Source organism: Phyllostomus discolor, chromosome 8 (assembly GCF_004126475.2).
Source record: "Phyllostomus discolor isolate MPI-MPIP mPhyDis1 chromosome 8, mPhyDis1.pri.v3, whole genome shotgun sequence".
Taxonomy (NCBI): domain Eukaryota; kingdom Metazoa; phylum Chordata; class Mammalia; order Chiroptera; family Phyllostomidae; genus Phyllostomus; species Phyllostomus discolor.
This window is the reverse complement of record NC_040910.2, coordinates 15133313-15141084: the sequence shown is the minus strand read 5'-3', so window position 1 is coordinate 15141084 and position 7772 is coordinate 15133313.

Sequence of the window (7772 nt, the reverse complement as noted above, 5' to 3'; positions counted from 1 at the left end):
ACCCAAAGCAGCTAAGACCTCGGTCCCCCTCCACATGCACATCGCTGTTGTGGCCTTTGCCTAGGGACACACCTGGGGGCCTGTATACCTGTGCAAAGGTCCCAAGGTCAGGGTCAGGTGCACAGCCTGCAAGGGGACTGTGCCTTTTGGACCCAGACTAGTCAAACAGCCCCCCCCCACCTTTCATCTGCCTCCCACTTCCCGTTCCCCCAGGAACACTCACCCTCAGTCCCTAATGCTAAGTTAGGATCCAACCAAACTTAGCTGGCTGAGGAAAGCACGTGGGCAGACCCGAGAGAGAGCGCCCTAGTTACTGTAAAGAGAGCCCTACATCAGGCCCTTTTACCTCTAGGTCACGGGTTCAAGTCCAGCCAGGCCTACCCTGACAGAAAATCGTTACGTACTCTGTTGGGCAGCCTGAGACCTGGAAAATGAGTTCCTGTCACCGTCCAGCAGGCAGTGTCCACGTCACACTTGGCACTAAGCAGCTCTTGACTCGGCGGAGACAGAGCAGAAATCACTCGACAGCCGCCGGCCCGAGGTCAGGCTGAGCCTGTGTGTCGGCGTTCTCTGCGTGGGCCCGCCGGCCCCCTCGCCTCGCCCCTCGCAGGGGCACTTTATCAGTCCGGTGGTTGGGGCTTTCTCCCTGGAGATGTTGTTGAACAAGGAGTTGGAAATAATGGAACAACTGGAAGGAAAAAGAAATCTGGTTCTGCAGTATCGAAAGAAGAGTGGCTGCAATCACAACAGAAAAATAGGTTTTCTCCCCTGGCAGAGCTGGGTCCGGCGGGGCAGGGCAGGGCCGGGCAGGGCCGGGCTGCCGCGTCCGTCCGGCGGGAGGTGTGGGGCCTCTGGGCAGGTCAGGCGGGCACAGCAGTCTCACCAAGCGCTCTGGGTGATGGGCACTGGGGGACAATTCCCTCTAGAGTATTTTATTTCTGTCACCCATCTTCCCTCCGAGAACCATCTGAGCCACCAGTGGAAGGCAGTCGAAGCTTAGGAAGACCTGTCTTTCCTTCCTCTGCACAGGCAGGCCCTCAGAAAGCGTCTACAAAGCTCCGGCCAGCTGGGTTTTCCTCACCCACCCCGCCCTGGGCTGTTCTGGCCCATGCAGAGGGGCCGCCAAGCCTGGCAGCACTGAGCACCGGCAGCCTGGCCGTGGAGCTCGGAGAGCTGCATCCTCAGAGGCGTCCTTCTTCTTGACTCCCCCGCTGGGCGGCTGCAGAGGCCCATCTTCTAGGTCGTTTAAGAAGCACCCAGTCTGCCCAAGACTCACTGGCTCTGGGCAGAACAAGCCTGCTTGTCCGCGTGGGTCTGTTCCCAGTGAGTGTGCCGTCTGGGGATTCTCGAGGCCGGCATGGGGCAGCCGGCACTGTCCCTCCTGCTGACACAACCAGACCAGCTGCACTGGGCTGGCCAGCCCTCTCGAGGACCAGGGACGAGTCCCGTGACTCCCGAGTCCACCTGCCCAGGAAACCTGCCTTCTCCTCCTTGCTGTAAGCCCCTCCATCCCTGCTCAGACAGGAGCAGAACCCCCAGCCCTGAGCCCCCCAGCCCTGAGCCTGGCCTCCGTCTGTGTGTGGTCGCACTGGGGAGAAGAGGCTGGAGCGAGGGGAGAGGCAGGGCAGCTTGTGTCAAGACAGAGCGCTTGCCCCTGACTTTCTCACTTCTCCGGGCTTCTCCCCTCTCCTCGGAATCTCCTGAAACAGGAAGAAGCCCCCAACACAAGTCCCTATGTGCGTGTTTCTCCCTGCTATCTATCAGACACACTGGTGGTATTAAGTAGCCCCAGCCCAGATCGTCTCTGCCGCTGTTTAATGCAGAATCCCCGCAGCACCTGGACCTGGGGGTGAGGGGGGGACTCTGTCCACCCGCACAGTGGCAGTGATGGCACACAGCGCCACTCTCCCTGACACACAGGAGCTGCTGGGTTTACAGGCGAGTCCCTGTGCACGCATGCACGTGTGCACCCGTGTGTTTGGTTACAAAGTCACACATGCTCACAGACAATCTGAGAAAGGAGCAGAGTGCGAAGCCAGGGCTGTCGGGGGCACTTGGAGCAGCACCACCCCGAGCCCCTCTGTGCCCTGGCCTCCCCGACTTCCTTCCTCGCACCTGTGGGAACCCCGCTGCCGCCCGCGGAGCCCTCGGGAGTCATTTGGGCCCCCTTGCTTCTCAGCGCTTCTTTTAAATACAGTCTCTAGGCTTCCCAGCCCCCCACCTGCACGTGGAAGAAATAGCGAACAAGAGGCTTGCCGTGCATACCCCCTGGACAGACAGACGCCCTCTGAGGTCAGCCTGGCTGCCCACGTGGCAGAGCGCACAGAAGAGTCAAGGTCAGCAGAGGGGAATACCCCGCAAGAGTTGCCCAGCTAAACCTGAATGAAGCAAGCTGTGGCCCGGGGCACCTGGACTGGCGCTGGTCTTCCAGAAAGTGGGGCGCCCAGGGAAAGGGCGCCCCCTGCTGGCCCAGCCCAAGCAGTGTGTGGACAACAGGAAGAGGCTGCCTCTCTGATGTGCTTCTGGAAGAACGAGGAACGGGGTCCAAGTGCAGGGAAGGGCTTTCTTGTCTTGCCGTGCAGAGAGGCTGTTTGTGAGGAAGGGCAAGAAGCAGCCTCCCATGCACACCTGGCGCAGAGCCTGGCACATGGCAGATGCTCCAGGAAACATTAAGGAAGGACATCACCCACCCGGCCTCCACTGCTCGGGAGTGCCCCTCTGCAAAGGGGTGACGACGCGGGGCACACGCCCGTCACGGAGCTGTTTCCGGGACGAAACGAGGTCGGCCGCGAGGAGCGGACAGTGTCGCCTCTACCGGGTGCTGTTTGTAGCATCCCTGTCGGGGATGGGAGGGTTGCGTGTCGTGCGTCAAATATGCCTCCGAAGTAAGATCTAGGGGGTTAAAAAGCAGTTGCGATTTATCTATGGACACTCTTCTATTCACTGAATAAGAACTCTAAGTTGTAAGAAGACCCACACACACCACCACCACCACCACCAATGGAACTCAATAGAACTATTTTCTTCTTGGGTGGAAAAAAAATTGTTTTTCTAAATTGGCCTGTGAGGCCGCTCACTGCCCTGGACAGCCCTGGCTGCACAAAATGCTGCGCAGGGCATCCTTCCAGCTCCGAGCCTGGGTCTTATTTACACTTATTTACATATCGAGCGAGATCTCCATGGCTGCCTGCCCGGAAGCCCTATTTTTAATTGTTTGCTGCCCCAGCTGCCCCTCTGACCCTTCCTGGCACTTTTCTGAGGATTTCCGGCCAATGCTCACTTGGGAGGAAAGGGCAGAAGATGAGAATTTTTGGAGGGGATCTCAGCAAAGGCTGAACTCAAACCAGAGGCCCCCCCAATTCAGTATCTCGTAGCCCCTTTCCCAGGTGGCCCTCCTGGGGGACAGGGCTGGCTCCCCGGGGGAGCGGAGGGGATTTGGGCTGCGGCCAGTGGACGGGCCTCCCAGCTTGGCCAGCTGCATCCCATGTGGACAAAAGGACCGGGGACTTGAGAAGCAGCTGCCAGTGTGCGCTCCAGCTTCCTCTCTAAGCTGTGCTTCTGGAAAAATTCGGATTAGTTCCAAGTGAAGGCGAAGGGCTTGCCTTGAAATTTGGACAGGCTGGATTTGGGGTTGTTGTTTTCTCTTTTTTTAACGTTCATTTTTAAAAGCAGCATTTCCTAGACAGAGCAATAAAATATGTATTTATAAATATTTTCCAAGAGTGCCCTCTAGTGGAAGTCTGGAGGAAGTACATGGCTCACAGACGAGTCACTAGGATCCCAAACTTCTGAATAAAAATAAAGCACGTTGGAGTGCGAGGCCTCCTTCACATGTGATCTGAAAACATATCAGATTTCTTCCACAAGTCCGTAAAACGTCACCTTACCTTGATTGGAGATGAAGACTGCCTTGAGTCTTTAAAAGGAAATCGTGCTCTACTTTTGGAACTGGAAATCGCAGTGTTGCATGTACGGTATTTTGAAACTAAATTCAGGAGATTGCGCGGAATGGGACGGTGGCAGAGATTCGTCGATTGTAGCCCTGGGCTGAGCCTGCGTTGCTGGCCCAGTGCTTTTATTTTGGCTGCAGAGGGAGCCAAGGCTGCAACAATGTCCAGCCCCAAAGGCCACACACACTGCTGGGTTTTTACCTTGGAGGATGTGGGACAATGAGTCATTTGTGCCTCTTCCTGGTTCTTCCTGGCCAAGGTCAGCTTTCCCACTGGAACCAAGCGGCTTGGCGCAGCGCCTGGGCCGTCTGGAGCCTTTCGGTGGTGCGGAGCCCAGGGGGAGGGCGTGGCCCCGCCGCCCTCCCCCGCCGAAGGACCCCAGTTCAGGCTCCAAGGCCACTCTTCCTCCACGTCTCAAAACCTCACTCACTCTGCTCAGTTTAGCGTGAAGGGCCACCTAGCGGAAGCCGGAGGAAATCAGCAGTCCTGACTCGAGGTTCCCTGGCAGAATCCTGTGAGGAGGAAAGTCAAGGGGCTTCTGACCACTCACTCTTTCAGGTGAGCGGTCCGCAAATGATCACGTGACACCACCAGGTACAGCAGGACTGCAGATCATCTTGTAAACACTGCAACTACGCGTCGCAATAACACAGCTGCCATTTGTTTATTTCTCCATTCAACAGTGTATTCGGAGCACCCACTCAGTACCAGGCACTGTTCTAGCCTGACCCCCAGGACAGACGAGGCTCTGATCTCGTGGAAATTGCATTCTAGCATGGAGAGAGACAACATGCGAGCAAATATATGATTTTGAGGCTCCAGTGGAAACTAACAGAGAACAATGAATAACAAGGGGCCGCCTACCTAGACGAAGGGCGTGGGAAGACCCCTCCGAGAAGGTCACACTTAAGCACCTATAATAGTGCCAGATATATGCTGTGTGGGGGTTGCACATGCAGACACGAAGAAAATGCCGTCTGCACCTTCAGAGAGCTCGGTGCCCCACGGTGAAACAATCATTTCATGGGATTTCCAACAGCGGGGCCCTAAGATCTGCTGCTCCCAACACATCGGCCGAGCACCTTGTGTCAGAGTTCATTGGTAGCACTCTCAAGGTTTGCATTAAACTGAATTTACTCCTAAAGATTTTTTTTCTTTTCCTGTGCTGCGTGGCTTGGTGGAAATGGGGATAAACGATGAAATCCCAACGTCTCTCTCAGTTCAAAGGTCGCACAGGGCCACACTTCCCCCTCACCCTCGGCATCTCGCTAGAATGGAGGGGGCCCAACCCAGCACGCTGGTCAAATGTGCTGCTGCGCTGGCTCCTGGCCTGGGTACACACGAAGGGCAGGCGGTTTCGGACTCCCTCGGCCTGAAGTGATGCTGATCGGCTGCTTGGGCGCCAGGCTAACCCGGATCTGAGGCCACACCGGAGTTCCTCCTCAGTTTCCCTCCGTGGGGCCCCTCTCGTCCAGCAGCCAAAGGCACAGGTCTCCAGACTGTGGGAAAAGGTCACCCTCCATGTATGCGAAACTCATCACTGACCCTGAGCAGAGCAGGAAGGAAGGAAAGGCCACCAGAAGTGACCCTTGCCTATTCCTCTGCTGCTGGTGGAGAGAGATAACACTCCCTCCCACCCCCGGGGCCGGCTGCCTGCTGAGGGCTCTGGGATGGCATGAGCCTCCTCCCCCTGAAAGGCACCGGGGTCCCACCAGCTTTCCGGGGACAACAGAGGAGGACGACACGGTCAACTCAGTGGGTGATAGGGTTATTGCTTTGGCGCCAACTCAACAACCTGGATCTGGAGAAAAGCGGGTTACTCAGAGCACCGGTGCTCGGCCTGCATTCCCAGCTGCCCCAGACTTCCGGCAAGGGGTGCCAGAGGCCCCAGGATGGGAGAGACAAGCAAGGTAGGGGGAAGGGGAGGCTGTGCTCTCACCCGATTCACACGCTGGGCTTCCATTAGGAGCCACTAGGGCCCAAGACCTGGAAGAGACGGAAGGCAGCCTGCCACTACACGTCTGGGGGTGACAGCAGGGACCCCCTCGCCGTCTGCAGCCACACCTGCTGGGCACCAGGTCTGCAAAGCACCCCGTTCACAAACACGAGAGGCAGAGAACACGATACGTTTGGCTTGCTTGCTTGTTTTTTATTATCAAGAGGAGCTGATTTGCCATCCCAGAGGGTCTGAGCAAGTAAGGGACTCAGCTTAATCAGAGGGCTCGGGGTTTACATATGCCCTACAAATAATAATAATAACATAATAGTACTAATGCTTGTGCTACACTGGGAGCTTGAAACGATCAGTGACATTTCCTCTGATGAGGTTAAACAGCCTGGCTCCTGGGGCTGCACATTTGCATAATAAAGATCAGAAGTCAGTGCCTCCTACATCTCTCCGGGCACCGGCAGGCTGCTGTCCTTGGTTCAGGGACACCGCTTCCTAATGTACTTCCACATGCGGCCCTGGGCAGCGATTCTAATCTTTGGCTTGCATGTGAAATGTCAGGGTTTCTTTTTTTTCTTTTTTTTTTTTGTCTCAGAGAACAACAAATTGTGTTTTTCAACGAGAAGGTGCTGTGTGTAATGGAGAATGCAATCCGAAAACGCAGAGGCAACATCAGTGACCCGTGGTGCTACCCTAGCAAACTGGAGTCTATTTTTTCCAGCTATCAGTTGATGGGAAAACATCGCTTTAGATGTAATAATTAATCATTAGTCAAAATGGATATCCCCATTGGTTCCTTGCCTCTCAGACAACCCTGCCTGGCCTGACAGTAAATCAGGAAAATACGTTTATTAGTAGCCAATGGAATGCATTTCCAGACAGCCTCTTCGCTCTGTAACGCTTTGCAGAAACCATCCGTCATCTGCTGATGGGGAAGACCTTCCCCAGGTGCTGTTTTAAGGAAGGGAAAGGCAGAGCCCAGAGGAGGGGAGATGGCGAGTTCAAGTTGGTGGCTGTAGACAAAAAAACAAAAAACAAAAACAAACGAACACTTCTTACAGGGGTGGCTCCGTGTCCTGGAGGATGACCGCCACCCCTCCCCCACCCACACCCACTGGTTCCTCCCCCTGTGTTGTGTCTTCGCCCTGCAGCCCACAGTCCGGGCCCCTGTCACCGCTAGCCCGTGCTACCGTGGCCTGGCCCACCGCCACCAGTGGCCAGTCCCCGGAGTCCCATCCTCGTCCTTGTTCCAATGGCAGCTGTGGGTTAATCTCTCCGGGCCACCTCTCTGCTTGATCCCCAGCTCTCTGTGGGTCCGCTGAAATAGTTACAGCCCCCGTAATGCTCCGAGAAACCCAGTGATGCGCCGAGTACAGTGGACGGAAAAGTGGGTCGGAGGTGAAGATGGGAGGAGGGAATCTGAGGGCTGCCCTAGACTCTTCCTCCTTGTTTGAGCGTGACCTCTTCTTGGTGGCCTCCTTCTCCTCAGCTGTGACAAGGGGGTGGTGTTGATGGTCTCCCACCTGTGCTTGTTGGTGCCCCAAGTTTCCAGGGCAGTGCCTCGAGGTGAGGCGGGAGGGAGTGTGGGGGAGGGAGGGGGAAGGGAAGAGAGCCGCAAAGGTCAACTGGAATGGCTGGCTTTTCTGGTGGCACCTAAGAGGCAAAATCAAAAATTTAGATCCGTCTGAGGCAGATGACCTGTGAAGCCATTTCCAATCTGTAAGTCCTGTAGTTCTCCATCTCGGCACTGCCCATCCCACTGCTGAGAAAATGCTGCTTCGCCTCGGGGCCTGTGATTGCATCTCTTAGTCACCAGATTAGCGGCTCCGGAACAGAAGTGGCAACATCTGGAGGCCTGGTTGGCAGGTATTACA